We start from the raw sequence: 22,222 nt of genomic DNA, 5'->3' as shown, positions 1-22,222 counted from the left end.
TCCTTTCTCTGGAGGATTTGACATCACCAGACACTCTCTTCGGAATTTTCTCCCTTCTTGGTTTCCATGGCAGTCCATTCTCCTGATTGTTCTAATGCATCTCAACATCTCCCAACCTTCTTAGCTGGCTTCTTGCTCTGCTGGTCAGCCCTTATACATTACTATTTGTAGATTTAAACCTTTATCCATTTCCTTTTCACCTCACACACTGCTCCCTTGACTTCAACTGTTATCGATAACTTAATTACCCTTACTTGCATTTATATTTGCACTTCTATCTGAATCTCCTGCATTTTTGACATCTTACCTGATGCCTGGATTTCCCTTGGGAACCTCAACCTAGTGTATATAAAGTAGAATGTATCCTCTGCCACCCAAACCAGCTCCTTTCCTTGTAGTTCTTTTCCTGTTAGTGGTATTATGATTCCCCAGTCATTCAAGCAAGCTGATTTTATCTGTGACTTCTCTTCTCTCACCCCACCCAACCTCAGTATCCAACCAGTCTATTCATTCTACTCCTACACAGCTCTCAACTCTATCCTTTCTTCTCCATCCACGCTGCCACAGCTTTGATTCAGGCCATTGTTACCTCTTGCCCAAATAGTGCAGTAGAATTCTAAATTTTAGCTGCCATTTTGTATTTCTAATATACAAATATTATCATGTCACTTACCTGCTAAAATCCTTTATAGACTTCACCCTCAAAACTGGGCAGACCAGAGTAAGGCTGCTAGACAAAAACAGTAAGAGTAATTTTCTTTTTAAAAATGAGAGCAGATTCAAGGTCACCTCTATGGCAACCTTGTACTCACATGTATTCTAATATGCTTTCTTAAGTAGAAAAGAAAGAAATGGAGCTAGAACCAGCACCCTGGAATTCACGTCAACCTGGGACTGCCCATGGCAACTGTTCATGTGAACACCATTCACCATGTGTGTTGGGGAATAAAGGTTGAGAATTGCTGGCCTGTGTTTCAATAATCACCAACTTCCAAGATTTCTTCCTCTGCTTTGCTAGTCCATATGCCGGCTGAGTTCAGTGCTCAGGGATGACAGGGGCCTGCCAGTGACTCATGATAAATAAATTGCCCACGAGACTAAAAACAGACACCAGAATGATGATTTAATAATCTTCAATGGGCAATGAAACTGTCAAATAGATTAAAATATCAGCATTATATTGAGGGATGCTTTTGCTCCTTGTTATTAAGCTGCACAGGAAGCCTAATTATAATCATAATGATTGCTTTGTGAGCCTGGCTGAGAAATTCTGTTACATCTTTCTCATGGTAAGGAAGGAGCTGCTGGTGGGACTGGAAATTGAGAATCTCCTGTATCTATTGCCACAGTAGGAAGAACCCTGTCATTAGACCTGGAAATAATTCAAAGTTTGTCTCCAGCAAGGGAATTTCAGTCGCTGGGGCAATACTGAGATGGGAAACACTCACATTTGCTGCTCAGACTCTTACGCCCTTATTCTATGCTTGGCAACTGAACCATCTCTCTTAGAGTTGTAACTTTTTTCTATTGATCAAGTTACAGTCAAATCTTATAGGTCTGGGAACTTTCCTATCTCTAGGGGATTCTTCATATCTGCTCTTATTCATTGTCTTTAGGGATTCAGTACCACCTGGGTGGCATTTCACAGGTTTCCAACTGCTTGAACTTACTATAGACCTTAAGTTCCAACAACAACCAGTGCGGATGACCAGAATGGAGGAATTAATCCTTCACAGAGGTGACCGAGGGTGTCACAGAAGTGACAAATGATTTCATTCATAAAGGATGGGTAGGGGTTTTCCAAGCGAAGTGACCTGCATTTACCAAAAGACAAAGAGGCTTACAACAGCATGCTATGTTCTGGGAATGCTCAGAAATTTGGTATGGTTGTTTTGATAGAAAGTAGGAAGTGGTGGAGCGTCTGGGTGGCTCAGTCGTTAAGCGTCTGCCTTCAGCTCAGGGCGTGATCCCGGCGTTCTGAGATCGAGCCCCACATCAGGCTCCTCCGCTGGAAGCCTGCTTCTTCCTCTCCCACTCCCCCTGCTTGTGTTCCCTCTCTCGCTGGCTGTCTCTATCTCTGTCAAATAAATAAATTTTAAAAATCTAAAAAAAAAAAGAAAAAGAAAAAAAAAGAAAGTAGGAAGTGGTAAGAGAGGAAACAGGTCACACAGGTCAGGGTCAGATTGGAGAGCCTTGTGTACCATGATAGGTCATGGGTATTCAACATGGCCATTATGGATTCCAATGAAAAGTCTAGTGCCCACCCCAGCCCCAATATAAGAAAAAGCATTCCTTTCTATTCTCTTTTACATAGTGAGCAGGGTAAGTGAGCATGTTTGTGCTTAGATAAGGTTTTTGGGAGGAAGGAGAGAGTTTGTTTGATCTTCTATGGTAGAAGCAAGCTTACCATAGAACGAGCTCTGGGCATTGGCCTGGACATAGGAGGCACTCAACAAATGCTAGTTGAATGAACCTTTGGATGAATGGATGGATGGATGGATGAATGAATGGGTGGAGAGATGACAAATGCCTTGTAGTACAGATAAGTAGTTTCCAAATTGGTAGAGTTGCTAGTGGGTATTTTAATAAATATATATGTCAAAGGCAACTGTTATTTGAGGCCAAACAAGTCACAATCGGGAATGGGGATGGAGGTGGCAGCAGCAGCATCCTGTCCCTTATTACCTCAGTGCTGCCTTGACTCTTTCCTCTTGGGCTCCTAGCCCTTGCTGTGCAGCAATGCCACACAACACCCCCCCACACCATACCTCAGAGAACCCACATTCAAATTGCAATGAATTGATCATACTACCTAATTTCATTTCACTTTGACCTCTGATTTCCAGACTTGCTCCTTTCCTAAAAAAAAAAAAAAAAAAAGGCTTCTATCCTTTCTCCCTTGGCCATGAATGGTCCTTTATCACAAAAATCTATATTACAAATCTGAAACTGTGTATGACTGCAAAGGTCATGGCCATTTGGTACAGACTTGCTGCCAAACTTCCACAATAATAAACAAAAAGTGTCCTACTTCTCTATCCCTTTTTTATTTAAGAGGATGTCAGTCCCTTTCTGTGAAAGGAACCAAGCCCCAAAGAAAAACCAGTTATTACTATTTTTTTTTTACAGAAGACAGAAAGTAAACAATTCATTTTATTTAGCCACTGATAGAGCAATGCACTCTGCATCTTCCAGGCTATTTTGCTGGACCGGGTAGTGAGCATTCCAGGTATATGTTTACACTAAATTCCAGTTCAACATGATTCAAACAAAAGGAAAGATCAAATATTTGGAATGTCTTCTGCAGATTAGTTTTGTGGTTAGTAGACAAATGTGACCATCTGCAAGCTTATAGAAAAGAAGTCTTTCTGAAGCAACTTTAGGTAATGTTGCAGAATCAGTCCACACTCAATTCTAGTAAACCCCTCAGGCATTTACTGAACACCTGCTGCTTACAGGTGTCATCCTAGACATTGGTGGGGTAGAGTGCAAAGAGAAATATGGGCAGAATTAAGGCTATGGCTAACATTCTATCGGAAGAAAAACTACAAGGCAGGCAGTGATAAGCTACTCATTAGCTCTTTCTTGGCATCAAGTGAGAGAAAAATCTCATTCAAATGGACTTAAACAAACAAAAATTATTAGTTCATGTAATGAAAAGGCAAGAGGTGTTGGGCTTAAATGAGTCTTCATCCAAGTACTCATTGGGACCCCAACTATCTCCACCTCCTGGATCTGTTCTCCCTAGTGTAGGCTTCACTTGCAGAGTTTATGTGAAGGAAAAATGGCTTCCCACAGTTCCAGGTCTATCTTCACCCAGATTGAAGTTTAATAGAACATAGGGCTTCTCTTCCAAAACAGGGTGATTTAAGTCTCAGATGTGAGTTGCAGTGGCTTGGAATTGTTTGCAAGCTTCTCCCTAAACTTTTCACAGTGGCTACAGGGATGCCATCTTCTAATTGATGAAGACTGTGTGACTTGCCCAGCCCTGGGGACAAGGATGGAGTCAGCACCTCCCAAAGCAAGTGGACCACGGTTGAGAGAATGGACAAATCCTCAAAGGAAAAAAGATCAGAGTTCTATTACCAGAAAAAGGAGAAATTATTTTTTAAAAAATTCCAAGAGAGGAATAAACATAGCATGATGGGAGGATGGGGTACAGATTTATTCTGACTTTAAGGGTCTATGAAGTAGGACCAAGAAGTGAAACAGAGTTCAAATCCCTTCCTCTCCTGAAAATCTGTGATTAAGGGGATTGCCCTAAAACACACAGCTATTATAAATGTTGGCAGTGTGATCCAGTGCCTGAGTTCTTTCTGACTCTGATGTCAGACAGGTTGGGGTGGGAGACCCAGATCTGCCGCTCACATGACGTTGGGTCTTAAAACCTGTTTACATCTGTAATATAGGGTAATAATAGTCCCTACTTCATAAGGCTTTACAAGGATTAAATGCGATGTTTATTACAACACACACATGTTGAGACTAGATCCCCAAATCTTAAGAGAGTGTATATCTTTACATCGTCTTCCACTTCCTTTTCAGCCCACTAAAGTTAGGGTTCTTCCTCACCATACCAATTAAACTTCTCTTACTAAGGCTATGAATGACCTCTTAACAACTAAAGCCAGTAGATAATTCTCAGCATTTATTTGATTTGCCTTCTGTATAATACTAATTCTCCTGATCACTACTCCCTCCTTCTGGAAGGTCTTTAATCAATGTTCTTCCATTATTTTTCTTTTTTAAAAAAATATTTTATTTATTTATTTGAGAGAGAGAGAGAGAGAGAGAGAACGCATGCACCAGTGGGGGGGGAGAGGGAGAAGGAGAAGCAGACTCGCGTTGATCAGGGAGCCCAATGCAGGGCTCCATCCCAGGACCCCGGGATCATGACCTGAGAGGAAGGCAGATGCTTAACCGACTGAGCCACCTAGGCCCCCATTATTTTTCTTTTTATGTTTTTTTTCTATCTTTATCATCCTTCCTCCTCTGTATTCTCCTCTGGATCCTCTTTGTCTGCCCACACCTTAGATTTTGGGTTTTCTGGGGGTTTCTTTGTTCTTGTAGTAGATAGAGATTACAATCATGACTGACCAGTGTCTTCTGAATAGTCTTTCTATGTTAGGGGAAATTCCCATATTTTAGTTGCAAATTTTCCAAAATAGTAGTCCATCTCCTTTGCAATAAGGCTGCAGACACACAATCTTCATATGTCAATCAGTTCAAACCATATGAGACTTCACAAGAAACCTGGTATCCTTAATTATCACTCTCCGGTTTCCCCATCTACTCAAGCTCCAAGCAACTATGAATCTACATTCTATCGCTATAGATGTGCCTATTTTGTATGTTTCATATAAATGGAATCACAAAATATGTGAATTTATTTCAGTGAGCATGTTTTCAAGGTTCATCTGTGTTGTAGCATATATTATACTTGATTCCTTTTTATAACCAAAGGATATTCCACTGTATAGATACATCATATTTTGTTTATCCACATATCTATCAGTTGGTGGACATTTGGGTTATGGCAATTCCTTTTTTTTTTTAAATATTTTATTTATTTATTTGACAGAGAGACAGCCAGCAAGAGAGGCAACACAAGCAGGGGAAGTGGGAGAGGAAGATCCCAGGACTCTGGGATCACTCCCTGAGCTGAAGGCAGACACTTAACGACTGAGCCACCCAGGTGCCCCTGGATTATGGCAATTTCTATTATTACTACTCCTGTTTTGTTTTAGAGATAAGGGAACTGAATCTCAGGGAAGTAACCTGTCTGCTAGAAAGGGACAGAATCGAGATGCACACAAACCCAGGTGTACCTGATGCTTTAATTCCTACTCTTAACCATGACACCACTGCCTCTTACGATGCTATACAGATTTGTAGAGGCCACACAAAAATAGGTGGGGCAAGGCCAATACAATTCTCATTGGAAATCTTTTTAGGAGCACGATTGAAATTTCATCCTGAAAAGCAAGTAGGTACAACTATCCAAGAAATTTTTGAAAAATAAGCAATTTTTTAAAAATAGGAATAGCTCTAACAGATTCTAAAACAATATAAATCTACAATAATTAAATATTAATAGACAGCACTTACACAGCACTTACTATAAGCTTCTAGGAACAGTCCTAAATACTTTACATATATTACCTACTTTTTAATTTTATTTCATTTTTGCTAAGCAGGCACCATGCCCAGCGTGGAGCCCAACATGGAGCTTGAACTCACGACCCTGAGATCAAGACCTGAGCTGAAATCAAGAGTCAGATGTTTAACTGACTGAGCCACCCAGGCGCCCCAGTATATTACCTAATTTAATCATCATAACAACTGTTTGAGTTGCACATACATTAGTGTCTCCATTTTGTACCTGAGAGAATTGAAGTGCTGTGAGTTTAGTAACTTGTCCCACATTGTAGAGCTGGTGGGTGGTAGAACTGGTATTTGACTTCAGGAACTCTCACTCTGGATTTTGGGGTCTTAATCACTACCCTCCTGAGTCAAACAAACAAACATAATCAAAGCAAACAAAGGAAAGAATGGTTATCAAATATCTGGGAGGAAGGCTATTTAAGTGTCAATGTCATAAAAGATAACACAAAGTTAAAAAGCAATACATTGAAGTACAAAAAATGTTTTCTGCATCCTAAACAAACCAAAATGAAATGGAAAACAACAAGTGAAAAGATGGTATTTATATGGATGATAAGAATTAATGCACATGAAAACTAACAAGAAAAAAAGGATCAAATGGAGAGAGGAAAAAGGATATAAATAGATGATGACGTCCAAGAAGAAATACTTACTTGAGAAAAAATATTTAACCTCATTAATAATGGAAGAAATGCAAGTTATATCTCTGATGATTTTTTTCCCTATCAAGAAAGAAAACTACACAATATTGAAGGAGACTATCTAGTTTTGGCTAGGGTGAAATATACTGGCATTCTCTAACATGCTGACACAAGCATAGGTAGAGCCTTTCTATCGAATCATCTTGTGATATAAGCCAAGAACTTAAATATTCCTATCATTTGATCTCTCCTGGGAATCCAGCCTAAGGAAAGCATTAAACATATAGAAAGACTTTATGCTCAATGGCATTCACGACAATTCAGATGAAAAGTACTGGAAACCCTGTAAATACCTAACAATGAGGAAACAGTAAAACAAATTAATCAATTATACATATTTTGCTGCTATGGAAACTTTATCCAAGAATATAAAAAATTGGGGCAATATTCCTGTTCTATTTTTAAATTCTTAAAAAAGCCAGGATACAAATTTATATTTATTACAAAATGTATATAATCACAACTATTGAAGAAATAACCTAGAGAAAGACTTAAAGCAAGACCTATCAAATACACTAAGTGGTTAAGGAATTTTTTTCTTTCCACTTTTTTTTTGCCAAATTTTCTGTAATGAGCACTGATTCACTTTATAATGGGAAGAAATAAAAATAAACCTTTCTTTTAAAAAACAGTTAATGGGTTGTGTTGTGTGTTGAGCTGAGTGCTCCCAATGACGCGGGCCTCTCCCCAACACAGCTATCTGACCCAGGGGAATGGTGTGCACAGATGTCTTTGAAGTGCCAGCTCTGGAGATAATCTTGCATTGACCTGCGAGCCTGCTGATTTGCTAGCAAGGCCAGATAAGGAATTTTAAACACAGAAGGAAACTACAGAGCCACTGGCTGGTCTGCATCAGGAGAGCCCAATCAGTGCTTTTTTGTTGTTGTTGTTCCCTCTGGTCAGTGGCCCTGAAAGAAGGCGAGATTACACTGTAGCTTCTGCCCTCTGTCCAGGACGCCAGGCTCCACCACTCAAAGAGCTGAGGTGCGGGGCTCTGGCAGCAGAGGAATGCCTGGCTGGAGAGAGGGAGGCAAATGACACCCCGTGGTGAAGGAAGCAGATAAAATCTCCAAACAAAGATACTTGTTCTGCTTAACAGTTTCCACAGTCTGAGGAGCAAATAGAAACCTCCAGGGAAGAGGGAATCACATGTGGGTAGGAGTTCCCAGGCTTGCCCAGCGGAAGGTTGAGGAGCCCCATGAATTCTTCCTCCTGTTCTTCATTCTTTGCTTTGCCAGTTATTAACTGAGTGCGTAGGATAAACTGGATGTGGCCCCTCATAGGTTTTGCTTCTAGACTCATACAAGAGAAAAAGAGGCAGACAGAAGGCTATGGCTGTGATATCAGGGGCATCTTCAACTAATGAGGAAGGCTTTCTGGAGAAAGGTGACTCCAAGCAAGAAAGCATTTGAGGAAGACTAAGATTTCTGGAATGGAAGATGGGAAGAAGGGACACGGTTTCTCCTCGTTCTCCTTAGGTTGCATTGTGGAGGAAGGTGAGAGGAAAAAGAAGAAACATGGATTTGTGAAAGCCTTCCTTTTCTTCGTCTTGGAGCTTTGCTCTTTTCCTTTGTCCCAGAGTATGCTGATCTTGGCTCTCCTACTCCTCCTGCTGTTGTTCCCAGGCAGAGGAAATGAAGGGACAGAGGCAGCCCAAGTTTGCAGCCTGAGCTTGACATAGATGCTGTGGCCATCACAAACAGATGACATTGACCGGCCAGGCCAAAGGTGATTACCACTGTCCTTAAATACCACAACCGCAATCACTGTCAGTTCCAAGGGGCCGAGGGTGGGGGCAGGGATGTCATTCTGTCATTCTGTATACATTTACTGCACAGTGGGTATCCGCTAAGGTAATTAACAGCCTAACCAGGGACATAATATATGCAACCGTGAATGGCATATATTTACTTGGTGTGAGACATTATGGAGTGGGGGGTACAACAAACGAATGTCTGAAGTCCTCATTACATGTTAGGCACTACATCAAGTGCTGGGGAGAAAAGATGAGAAAAACCTACCTAAAGTAGATCAGGGTCAACCAGCCTGTGTATACACATAGTGGAAAGAGAACAAGATGGGAAATGAGTATTAAAATACAATTTAAGGGATGCCTGGGGGCTTGGTTGGTTAAGCATCTGCGTTCGGCTCAGGTCATGATCCCGGGTCCTGGGATCGAGTCCCACATCTGGGTCCTGGCTCGGCCAGGGGGGGGGGTGGCTGCGGTGGCTGCTTCTCCCTCAACCTCTGCCTGCCACTCCCCCTGCTTGTGTTGCTCGCTCTCTCTCGCTCTCTCTCTCTGTCAAAAAAATAAAATCTTTGGGAAAAAATGCAATTTAAAAGTAAATGCTTAATTATCTTCTGAACCTATTAAGATAGATCCATTGGCCCTCCACCCTTTTGTACAACTCATTTAAGAGCTGCATTGAATAACAGGTGGATATCTCACAGCTCCTTCACAGATGAGAAAACTCACAAAAATAGGATATGATCAGAAAACCATGAAGTCAGAGAGCCCTGAGTTTGAACTTAGGACTGTACTCAGTCATCTTGGGTCCTTGAGCAGTTTACCTACCCTTTCTGATGTTCAATCTCCTCATCTAAAACAGATAACAGTGGCTGTGTATGGCAGATAACGTTAGTGGCCTATCCAATGACAGTGTCCTCTTCTTGTTGCTCTTGAGGCTCTCCCAGTTTTGTTTTCAGAAGAAAAGTGCCTAACCTAGGTGATGGCTCATGAATGGCTTACAGCAGAAATTGGTAAACGTTTCTGCAAAAGGGCAGATAGTAAATAATTAAACTTTGCAGACCACTGACTCTTTGCCACAACTCTGCCACTGTTGAATGAAAACAGCCAGAAACAATATGTAGTGAATGTGCGTGGCTGTGTTGAGACTAAACTTTATTTATAAAAACAGGCCATGGTCCAGATTTGGTTGTTGTTTGCCCATTCCTAGTCTAAGGACACCCTGACAATTCCATTCCTGCTTTTCTCCAGCTCCTCTGAGACTAAAGGTATCCATGCGATCAGTTATGGCCAATGATACCTAAGTAGAAGTCTCATGATCAGGCTTCTAGGAAAGTTTCTGCTTTCCTGTAAAATGGAGACTAATGTGGCCGACCCTGTACTTCCCCTCTTAATCCTACCTTGAATGTGGATGTGATATCTGGAGCTGATGCAGCCATCTTGCAATTAAGAGATGACAAGCATAAGACTGAATGTTAACTTGCCAAGGTTAATGATGCAGAAAAAGGAACTAGTTGTCATCACTAGATGTCGTCACTGAGAAACTGAATCAATGCCAGCATCACCTACTGCACTACTAAAAACCATCATTTTTTAAGTTACTGTGGTTAGATTTTTTGCATTTTGCAGTAAAATCTATTTTTAAGTAATTTCATTATATCACAGGCTTACTGTGAATATGAGATGGGATTAATATACAAATCACATGGTAGATGCTCAAAAAAAAAATGATGATTCTCTTCACAGTTCATTTTCCAGAGAATTGATATCATTCCTTCTGGATTTGGTACTCTTAACATTTTGCACAAGGTCCTTTTAAGAATAACTCACCTGGGGTGGAATAATTTTTCAGAGCCATCTCTGGTTTCACTCTAATTTTAATTTTCCATGGCCTGAGAGAGACTAGGCAAGGGAAGGACTAGAAAGAATATGTAGTTTAGCAGGAGCCTGAGCATGAGAAGATCCCAGATAATAGTTAAACAAATTGGAGAAACAATCTTTCCCTAGTAACTATTAATGAAAGGGTCCTTCCGCATCCCCATCCCCAGCTGCATGCCTGCCTACCTGCCTGCCCCTGACTTCAGATGTGAAGCTAGGAAGTCTGTAGGGTGCCTGGAGTCCTGTGTGGTCACAGGAGACCCTCCATGATGCTATTCGACATTCCCTTCCTCTCTTTGCCAGGCCTGGCACCCTCACAGTCTTCGTTTATTAAAGAATCAGCTCAGTATGCAAGGGAGCCCCATGAAGAAGACACTTGAAGCCCAAAGGATGACAGGTCAGAGAATGATTAGTCAAAGGACTGGGAGCAAGAAGAAACAGGGGTTTAGAAATGTTAAGGGTCAAGCAGTTTCGAAACAAGTTTCTGAGAATCAAATGTCTGGGATCTCTTTCTCTTAAAATAGTGCTGTTTGTGTGTGTGTGTGTGTGTGTGTGTGTGTGTGAGAGAGAGAGAGAGAGAGAGAGAGCGCATGTGTGTACCTCAGCTGAAAGTACCCCTGCAGAGATGCAGTATCCCAGAAATGTTTGCAAAAGTACGGGTCAATGGGCGGGTGGATGGATGGATGGCTCCTTAGAGGCAGGACTGGCCATGTGAGTGATGCACAGTCGTGATCTGGCTGTCGCCTGGCCTGGCCTGGCTTTCTGAGAACTTTTCAAATTCTCGGTCACAACTACTCAATTCTGTTATAGAGTGGAAGCAGCCACAGAGAATAGGTAAAGGAACTCCTATAGATGTGTCTCCATAAAACCTTACTCACAGAATCAGGTGATGTCTGCATTTGGCCTACCATCACAGTTTGCCTGCCCCTGCTCTCTACTTTGTTCGTATGTAGGACAGCACCTCCTGGGACTGCGGCGGCCATATTGCTACCCACCTGAGGTTGGAGACGGTGGGTGCCAGATAAAGGCACCTGGCCCTTTGGCAGAAACCTCTAACCCCGATACACCTGGAACCCATCCTCACCCTGTGCTTCCTATCTTGTGAGATAGGTGATTTCCTTTTTTTTATGTCCACTTGAGTGGGTTTTCTCTGGTGGCCAAGAGCATCCTAGCTACCAGATTTCCCTAGAGAAACGCTCCCTCATGCCTGTTTCCCTCACTAGCTCGTGGTGGAATAGGAAATGTACTGAGGGCTCAAAGCAGCAGGAGAAAGAAGGAAAAAAGAAATGTCTCCTTACTGAAGACTGACCTAAACAAAAATTCACCTTAATTTAGGAGATTTTTAAATCCTTTAGGAATTGCTACACTGCCAAAGAGCCTGAACTATCACCTCTCTGTTACAGTAGAGTTCAGAGAGGTTTGGAGATGATTGGGATATGGCTCCTGCCCTTGTTTTGTGGGCTAACTCCACTGAGCTGCTCATTATAGTGTCCTTCATCTGTCTCTTTGTTTCTTATGTGTGGATTTTACCTCCACCAATTTAGAGAGATGCTCTTTCGTGGTAGGGAACTTTTTGTAGCTCCAACAAAATTGGGGACTTAACAGTATGTAACATATACATTAACTGAATTTTTGAAGGGGTATTTTCATGAACATATTACAGAAGTAAGAACCATTGGTAGGCATTTTAAGCCACCCCAATCTGAATAAAAGTTAGCTATTGCAAAAAAAAAATTATATTGAGTCTATCTGGGAAATGTTTTTAAATGCAGCTAATTTTGAACTCTTGGTTCATTCTTTCTCTCGGGGGAATATTTTCCCTGCAGTGGAACTTGTACAGTAGGAACTGGTCCCACAGGAATGCCGTGTTCTAGCATATGGTTGTTCCAATCAGTATATCACAATAGGCATGGGTTTACCCCTCTTTTTCTGAAATTAACAAGACATTTATTGTTATGCATGAATATCCAAGATTGGTGGGTAACTTTGGGGCAGTTTTCAAACACAGCTGAGTAAAATACAGAATAGTAGGTAAGGAGAAATTAGATTATCATGGGAAACAAGAAAAAAGAAAAGAACAGCCTAGTTTAGCCTTGCCTTCCGTACAGCCTCTATGCAATGAAATGTGGTAATTCGATCCCAGTTGATTTTTTGCACTAGTAAATAGCCCCAAATTGCCTTTTGTATGAATTATGTTATAAGAAATGTGTAATTTTATCAGAGAGATTGCTTAAAGGTGGTCTTATAAAAACAACCATGGGGATCTTTTTAAAATTAAGATTCCTATAGACTGTAAGCACCTTTTTAAAAAATTACATATTTATTTTCCCAACTGTGCAAATATTATGTACATACTATAGGAAATCCAAAGAAGAAACTAAAAATTATGCATATGCTCAAAATCCAAAGATAACCACTGTCTTCCTCTCTCTCACTCACACTCACACACACACACACACACACACACAGAGAGAGAAAGAGAGAAACAGATCTATTTTAAGGTCTATGGTTAAGATCACATCGTTCATCATAAACTTTTCCCCAAACCATTAAGAATTTTTCAGTAAGATTTGTAGATGATCTTTCATCTTATTTTTCAGTACATTATATCCTCTTCCTCCATTTTAATTTAGAAGATAAGATATTCATGACATTTAAAAAGAACTTTTAGATAAAAATTATTCACAATCCTATTATTCTAGTACAACTACTCTTTTTTCCTACATTTTCTCTTCAGAGCTGAAGCTGTTTTGTATTCTATTACATAGTAAATATCTCTGAACTTGACCATGGAACCTCTTCTTCGGAGACTATTTTATGATAATGGTTCTCAAAGTGTGCGCCCTGGACCAACAGCAGTATCATTTGGGAATGCTGTTGGAAATGCAAATCCTCAGGTTCCACCCCAGACCTACTGAATCAGAAACTGGGAGGTGGGAGTGGGGGGAGGGAGGAGGGAAGGGAAGGGGACAATCTGTGTTTTTTTTACAAGCTATCCAGGCAATTCTGATGCTCACTAGAGTCTGAGAACCATCGTCCTATGGGATCAATAATCTGCATGCAGAACACCCTCTGGGAAACAACTTGCAAAATTGCATTTCTGACCAGTCTCTATATTTCCTGGAAGGAAGATACAAATTGCTGGCTGCCTCTGTTCCTTCAAGGGTAGAATAGGGATATTCGCTGACTCCCAGGATAAGGACTGAGCAGGATAATTAGTAAAAGTGTTTCGTAAACTAGGTGGTAAAGTGATATATAGATATTAGTTATCGTTATGGTGACCTTAAATTTCAGCTGAGGGATTTATGTTACTAAGCTCTGGGGAAAGCCAAATGGCATGTGGACACAGATGGTTCTTAACTTTCACATATTCAAGTTTTCTACAACTCGATTTTCACACATTATCCATGCCACCCCTAAAATGCCTTTCCCACACCGAATCGGGAATTTCCTACACTCGCAATTTAATGAGCAACTTGAGGTATCCCATGGCTGCACCACCTGCCAACCCACAGCTCTGCTTTGGCAGGGTTACATCTTTTCCTATTTCACAGTTTGGGGGCATATTTTATTGCATTCAGCCATTATGATTTACAAAGAAAACAGGAGGAAAACGACACAGTACTCGGCCATGTTTAGTTTCTCTTACCTTTCTCTGGAAGTCTTAGGCTATGATTGTTGGGGTTTTTTGCTTGATGCATGGGATAACCTCTCAAATATCTCCTACTTACACAAATTTGTATTCCTTTCAAGTTCTCCTCTGCTCCCAGAGTTACTTCTGCTTCCTCTGGTCGTTTGTTCTTCTTGCTCCTTCTTAGTCTTAATGTCCAGTGATCCCCAGATGCCTGGGAATCCCTAGTTGTCTGATCATATTTTTTATGATTTGGGGTACTGGCATGGGCTCCCTCTGAAGCTGCCGGGGCTTGTCCCCCCATAGGCTCTCCCCTAAAAGGCAGGGTGGCTGTGATCTTCGTTTGAGTAGGTCGGGCCATGACCGAGAGACTGCACTCCAGGGACTTGGACATGGTGAAGACAGGCAGGCTGAAGACATCTTACCCTCTCTGAGGCTCTCACCTCCTGCTCTCGTTGCCAGGCACTATTGGACTTCAATGAATATTTCACCTCAGCAAAAATGACTCAGATATTTTTTTCCCTTCTGAGTCCACTTTGGAATTTTTGATTTATCTCTCTTAGACCTCTATCCCCTCTCCCCCCCCACATCACTGTCCCTCTCCAGATAGGAAGTTCACACTCTTTGGAGGGGTATTCTCTTAGGGGTTTTATCACAGGGTCTAAGGCTGCTGCTGCTACTGGCAGTGGTAGTGCTGATGGTGAGGTCAGAGACATGACTGGCTTTGCTACTCTGAATGCTGGTCTGTAATTAGTTATATTGTCATTAATGATCTCAATAATTAAGTATCTTAGGGCCCCCTACTGCTCTTGACTTGTAGTCACCCTGACTCTGAGATGGAAGTTTCTTTTAATCTTTTATATTTCTTTCTGATTCGATCTATTTTTTATAGATTTCTCTAGAATTGTAGTTCTCCAGTTACAGTGCCTGAGCCGGCAGGATCAGCAAAACCTGGGAACTTGTTAGAAATGCATATTGTTTACCCATAAGATGGGTAAAAATTTGGTTGTTTCTAGATTTCTGACTATTACAAATAAAGCTGCTGTGAATATTGTCGTACAGATGTTTCTGTGGACATATTTTTTCATTTTTATTGGGAAATACCTAGAAGTAGAATTGTAGGCCAAATCCAATCTGACACAATCCAAAAATTCTTCATAGCTGTGATCCACTAATGGTACAGTGTTATGGATTTATTCCTTTTATGGTTGCCGATAAAATGCAGTAAGTCCAACATATTTCATTTAGGGCATACTTTTACTAAAAAATTATTCTTTGTTTACCTGAAATTCATATTTAAGTGGGTGTCCTGTATTTTTCAATGTTTTTTTGTTTTCTTTGCTAACTATGCCCACCCTAATAAAAAGGATTTTTATTATCATATATGTTATTTTAAGAGCTTTGGAAGGTAGAAGAAGCAAGATTTACTTGTATGATCATTCCACCATCTTAATCTAAGATAGAAACTTGGCAGAAAACTGATAGCCTCATAATCCATTTACTAGTCTGTTCATTCCAGTGCAAAATATGCTGCCCAAATCAGTGAAAACTTACCATCAGAAAGTCCTCCTTCCTAACATGAAATCAATATCTTATGTCTGCCAAATGTCATTTCAAGTAGGCTAGGAGCAGAATTTGAGGTAAGAAATTACATTAGATAAGAAATTCTATTGACTGTATTTAATGTTAAATTTGTGTTTTGAAAATTTTTAATAATCACATAATTGTATTAATATTCAGGTTTTTATTTTCAATCCAAGATTAAAACATTTATAACATCTACTCGGGACTTTATCTTTTTTTTTTTTTTTTTTAGCTCTTGAGGATAGAATTCCCCACATAACACATAAGGCTACTGCTTGATTTAGATATATTAACTTTTCATGTACATTTTCAGAAACTCATTAAACACAAAAATAGACCTGTCTCCAAAAAAATGTAATGGGCAGAAAAAAAACTTAGATGTAACCAATTAGACCCTTGGGCTAGAAAAAGAAATATCTAGGTGTTTTATGAACTTTCTAGCAAGCTTAACCAATTTTGTTTCCCTACCATTTTCCTTTTGTTTTACCAGATGAAGCGTGCTGGTGTTGTTAGTTCTCCCTTAGCAGTTATGGATATTATGAGATTATTATACATCCTGCCTATGAATATTTTGGACTTGAGTTTCTTTGTCCTGTAATTTTTAAAACATGGCCTCCTTCTACCCCACTGCTTTGGTACAATCTCTTGTGGTGAGTTGGAGGAAGGACACCACCCTGGCTTTGAGGCTTCTGGCAGAACATTAGTCTTGTGTGGCTGTGGTTACCACTAGGTTATTGCTGAGAAATCATGTTCAAGGCCTATCCCCAGCTTGAGTTTTTCCTGTGCATTAAATACTGTTAGTGGTTTTAGTCCATTCATTGTTCCCATTTGAATAAAACAAAAACTCTTGTGCAACAGGATTTCTGAGGTGGTGTGAAAAGCTTTAAGTCCAATAAAGGCCAGGTTGCTCTGTGTAGACTGGATTTACTTCTGTTTTACTCAGCCATTCTCTAGAGAGGCAAGAGAGATTCTGTCTCTAAATGGTCTATGTGATTTTCATATCTGGCAGAAACATTAAGGATAATAATAATAATAATCAGAATTTACCATATACCAGACTAAGTACTAGTGTAAAAACTTAGCATGTGTATCTTGGCTGATAACAGTCATAATCACAACCAGTATCATTTATTAAGTCCCATCTATAAGCCAGGTGCTTCACCTACCTTATTCTATCTCCACGACAATTTTCTGAGAGAGGTGCTTAGAGAACAGGGAATCAAGGCACTGACAATTAAGAAGTATGTCCAAGATTATGCAGGTGGCAAACCACAGACCTAGGATTTAAGCACAAACTCTCGGGCCTTTTTCATATAATGCAGTTGAATCGATTTTTATACTTAAAAAAGCACTTGCTCACTTATTACTTTATTTCACTTTGACAAGACCTTCCCATGGGAAAAAAAAGAAGATAGGACTATCTCCACATTAAAGTAAGGAAAATGAGACACAAGAGGGTAAATGGCTTACCTAACTTCACACATTAACAGCACAGATGGTCCACAGTACCCATTTCTGGCCATTAATGTGATACCTTTTCTGTTGTTCACCCACCCGATGACCGGGTGAGTTCATGGTAAGAGAGCACAGTTTTAAATCCCTGCACTCAAAGCAAACCTTAAGAGGGTCATCATCCTTGAATTCCTAGTTCCCACATAGGCATTGTTAATACCTAGTCTAATCGTGGTAAGGAAATAGGCAGTTGTTTAAATATCCAAGAACCCAAAGTGCCTTAGTTTGTGCCAGCAAATATTGATCTTCAAAGATAGAGTCCTCAACAGTTTTACATTCCAAACCACACTTCCCAATAAAAATGATCCTCCAGAGCGAGTTCCAAAGTAAGCTCCAGGCCCGGATCCCCGGCCATGAGTTCTATGGGAGGGCGTCATCCACAACCCACCGGAAATTTGGCACATTGCTTAGACAACCCGTCTCCATCAAGCTGCCTTTGATGGCAAAGCCAGATGGGCTTCTCTGGGCACCAGCTGACCTCCTCCTGCTTACCTTCACTGGGCTCTCCTCTTCTGTCACCCTTCCCCTTCAGCTCATAGCGCCCTGCACAATTGCTTCTCTTTGCCAAGAAGACACATGGACTCAAATGATCAGATAACTATGCTGATCATTTTTCTCGGCCAATCAATGCTGTGTCATTTCAGGTCTCTAGAAAATTCCCTCCAAATACTTGACAGCCCTATCCATTTACAGAGTTCTGAAAACCTAGATGCAGGTTGAGCCCAGATTCTGATTTCAAATCTCCATTTGGCTCACACTTGGGATATGTTCTGTCTTCCACCTCCAGCTGGCCCACTGTCATGCCCTTTCCTCTGGAACGAAGACTTCCCCACATTCATCTCCACATTCCTCACACTTACACTAGTGGAATTTATAGCTTGCTAACTCAGCCTTGCCCCAAAGAGCAAGCAAAGGGGAATTTGGTTCAGGGCCCACTTGCTAGGCAGAAAATAGTCGAAGTTCCAATTTTTGACCTTTTTGCCCCAATTTTCCCTCCTTTGCCCTCTTTCCCCGTTTGAAAGACTTGCCTTCTAGAGGTCTCTGCTTAACTTTTTCAGCATCCAACACTTGACTTGAACACTGTCTGGTTAAGGTTCAGAAGGAAAAAAAAAAAGGCCTACAGAAAGTTTGTGGAATCAGACCTGAGCTATTCCTCAGCAGTGCAGTAGGAAGTGTTCTTGAAAGATGCATTGACTCTTGCAGGCTACATCGGTGTCCTTAGGTAAATCACTGCCTATGAAATGACCTGTGAAATTGGGTAAATTTCTACTCCACTGCACTGAACGGTAGCGTGGTCGCCCCTAAGAGCTCCCACGACTTCTTAGAGTTCTCAAAAGCAACTTCAACAAAGAGAAGACCTCACCGAGTCAAGGGTCCCCTCAGCCATTTCCTGTTTTATGGAAAGCAGACACTTGGACTCATTTACTCATTCAACAAACATTCTTTGTGCCCTAGCTCAGGGCCAAGTATGAGTTATGCTGAGGGTACACCAGGGAAACACAAAATAACAATAATCCCTGCCTTCAAAGAGGCCCAGAGCCTGAGGAGGGACTCATGCCTCAAGCCCCATTTTTATTTTGGGTGGCTTGACCCCTTCTGACCTCCTGAACAACTACTGAGGGCTGTGAAAGAATTGCCCCTCTCTTCTCATTTAATCCCTCATCCCCTTTGGTGGGGAGAGAGGGGAGCAGAGACTGATCAGGTACAAGTTCCCCTTCCCTCCTCATGTTCATCATTTCTTAACCTCTAGTCATCTCAGTTACCTTGTCCATAAAATAGAGGGTACTATTCCACATCTACTTTGTAGGGGTGTTAAGATGACTAAGAACAACATAAGCGAAGTGCCTGGCACAGAGTGATTGCTCGAAAAACAATGGCAGCCATTTTAACAGGAAATGGAAAGAGGTACAGTAGTTGTCCCATAAGTCGTAGCTATTAATATGGTAGTTCTTTGTCCTCAATCCGAAACTCCAAGGGCTGATCCATCAAGGTGAGGCTTGACGGATGGAGGTGGAGGATTAGCTTTCCCTGGCTCCTTTCTCAGCCTGCATCACGCAAACCCTGTTTGTGCAAACCTTTCTGCTCTGTCCTCAGGAGCTCAGGGGGTATCGGCTCCTCAGGCAGGCCAAGACCTACCTGCAGCAGCTTCCTGTGTAGCCAGGGGTCAAGCAGTTGGCAAAGTCAAGCCAGCCAGCTGCTGTGAAGTGATACCTCTGAAGGAAATCCTGGATCGGTCCTGCAAGCGAGTTGTAAACTGCAGCTGGGATTAACCCAGGCTGTTCATCAGTGTGTCTCAGCTGCTCATCCTTTCGGCCGGCCGGGCAGCTGGGCAAGAACTCCATGACCGCCACTCCCCAATGCCCAGAACGGTCAGAGGGAACAGTGGGTATTCCTGATCCGGACAAGCTCTCTTTCCCAGAAAAGGGATTAAGCGTGCCCTGACAAAGTTCACTCTTCCATCATTCTTTCTTGGGCAGTGAAGTGGGTGAGAAAAGAGACTTGAACCACTCATTCCTTCCCCCTTAAAAATCCCTTCAAACTGCTCCATGCTTCCTTCCCACTTTGCATCTGAACAAGCCATCTACTGATCTAACACCGTCAGCTGGGTCTGTGTTCCCAGAGAAGTGAGGATAATAACGCCAACTGTAGAGGGCTGCAGTAAGAAGTAAATGAGAGATCACACGTGGAAGCACTTACCCAACTGTCTGGTCCGCGTTGAGTATGGAACGCATGCTAGGATAGTCTTTTTCTGCATAACTGTGTAAGGCAGTATTGCGCAGGGTGAGGAAAACAAGCCCCCACGTCTCCCTCAGAGATCTCTCGTTGTAGAGGTGACCAAAACCTGACTCAAAGTTGTTTAGAAGGAAAATAAAAGGACTTCACTGGCTCATGGAATTTGTAGGTGTGGCTAGCCCTAGACGCTCCAAGGAGGTTTTCAGGGCTCTTTTTCTCTATGTCTTAGCTAGCTCTGCTTGGCTCTAATTCCTTTTGCCTTTGGCCTCATTCTCTCCTGCCACAAACAGCCTCTCTCCATGTGGGAAGGAAGACAGCCATGGAAATCATGATCCAAAAGGAAGAGACACATGCTCTCTCCCAGTGTCCGTGTTTTAAATCTCATGGCACGACTTTGGCCTTTTGTGGGTCACGGCCCCTTCCTTAGACCAGGAGTCAACAAAATATGACCCAAGGGCCAAATCCAGCCTACCTCCTGCTTTTGGACATTGTGTCCAAAATGGTATTGTCATTTTTAAATGGTTGGGGGGGGAGCACAAAAGACAATATTTTCTAATACCTGTAAATCATACAAAATTCAAAGTTTAGTGTCCATAAGCTTCCATTTTTATTGGACACACAATAGCCGTTCATTTATGTATTGTTTATGTCTATTTTTCTCTACAACAGAAATGGAGTAGTGGTAATGGAGATCAGATTGGCCCACAAAACGTAAAATATTGCTATCTGCTCTTTACAGAAAAATTGTACTGACCTTGCCCTAGACCAGTCATGGTATATAAGAAGACAGGACACTCTGATTGGTCGGATCTGAGTCATGTGTCCACACCTAGGAGACAGACAAGGTAAAATAGTAGTAATACTTTATACTTGATGAGCACTTACAGTGTGAATCAATGCTATTTGCACTTCATTTGTATTAGCTTACTTAGTCTTTATAATAACTTTTACTATCCCCATGTGATAGACAAAAATACTAAGGCACAGAAAGGTTAAGGAATCTGTCCAAAGTGACACAGCAAATAAATGGTAGAGGTGAGATTTGAACCAAGCCATTCGGCTCCAGAGGTCACTCACTGGCCACTGGGTAAGTCTGCTCTAGCCAAACAATGTGGGATGGGGAGTAGGATGATTTTGAGGGTAAAAGAGGGGTGTAGGGGAAAAGAAACAGCAGATAACCATAACAATGTCAGATCACTATGGGTTCGAAAAACTTAACTTCTTAGAACCTCATTGTTGTTTTGCTTTTTTTTTGTTTTGATCTAGTGTGAAGTGTTCTGAGATCTGCCTTTTGGGGTTGTAGAGGGGGTGTTTGCTAACATTCATGGAGTACTTACTTCAGGCTAATTCTAAGTACTCTGTGGATGCTGTCTCATTGAGGAAGACAAAGCTTTGACCGTTTACACAGGTTGCCCAGGGGGGCACGGTGTCCTGATGAGAAGCCAGGTCTGTCTCACTCAAGGGCCTGGGCACATAGCCAGTACACCACACTTCCTCCCATCCGAGAGGATGAAGAGAGATCAGCTCTCGAGTGGACATAGTAGAGAGCCTGACACATTGTAGGCACTGCATTCAGGTTAGTTTCTTCTCTTCCTCTTTCTTGACTTTTCCTAGTCACATTACGGAGATGTATATATGAGCAAGGAATCCATATGTATCTTTGGAAGAACATTCTAAGAAAAATTTAAATTAAAGGGGGGGAGCTTTAATCAGTCTTGCTGTCGAAAAGGCAGAGCAAAAATAGTAAAGGTTCAGAGAAGGGCAGTGAAAATAATGTGTGGCATGCATGGCAGAAGAGCATGCCATGAAAAGAGGCATTCCAAACCCGGGGATCATTTCATTTGGAGAGGCAAGCTCCCAGAGGCACAGTGTTTACAGTATCACAAGCTGACGACAGGTATAGGAAACGCTAATCAGGACCTGGTATTTACTTTTCCCCCAAAACACAAGAAGCAGACTGTTTAACGCATTGTATAATAGCCGTGTCACCTTCCACTCTGGAACACTATCAAAGTGAGCTCTACCCTCCCTTCCTACTGACTGTGGTGCCAAGCCACACCCCCAGCCCCAATCAGTACACAAGACACTGCACTCTACACGTACTATTCAGAATCGAGGTTTCTAGCTGGAAGGTGTGTTGGGGCCAGGTAGACCAGCCTCCCGTGTGATACAGGAAGTGCAAGCCCAGTAAAGTGAAATGCTTGGTCCAAATCTGCAGGGTAAGCTCATGGCACGTCTAGATTTAGCTGGGCCTTGCGACCGATCAGAGGA

The 22,222-nt window shown here is 41.7% G+C and overlaps 1 long non-coding RNA gene across 2 annotated transcripts in view; it reads right to left on the bottom strand.

Annotated features, from left to right (window-relative positions):
* Positions 1-2,864: 2,864 nt before the first annotated feature.
* The window catches only part of LOC123803821 (uncharacterized), a 35,162-nt gene continuing 15,804 nt past the window's right edge, over positions 2,865-22,222 (bottom strand). For both annotated transcript variants that reach the window (XR_015726954.1, XR_006782981.2), the window contains one exon: positions 2,865-20,780. This is a non-coding gene — a long non-coding RNA (uncharacterized LOC123803821). The remainder of the gene's footprint in view (positions 20,781-22,222) is intronic.

This window comes from Ursus americanus, chromosome 16 (genome assembly GCF_024610735.1).
Source record: "Ursus americanus isolate L20-20 chromosome 16, mUrsAme1.1.p, whole genome shotgun sequence".
In the NCBI taxonomy this organism is placed as follows: Eukaryota; Metazoa; Chordata; class Mammalia; order Carnivora; family Ursidae; genus Ursus; species Ursus americanus.
The sequence above is the reverse complement of the archived record's forward strand: the minus strand, read 5'-3'. Positions and strand labels throughout refer to the sequence as shown.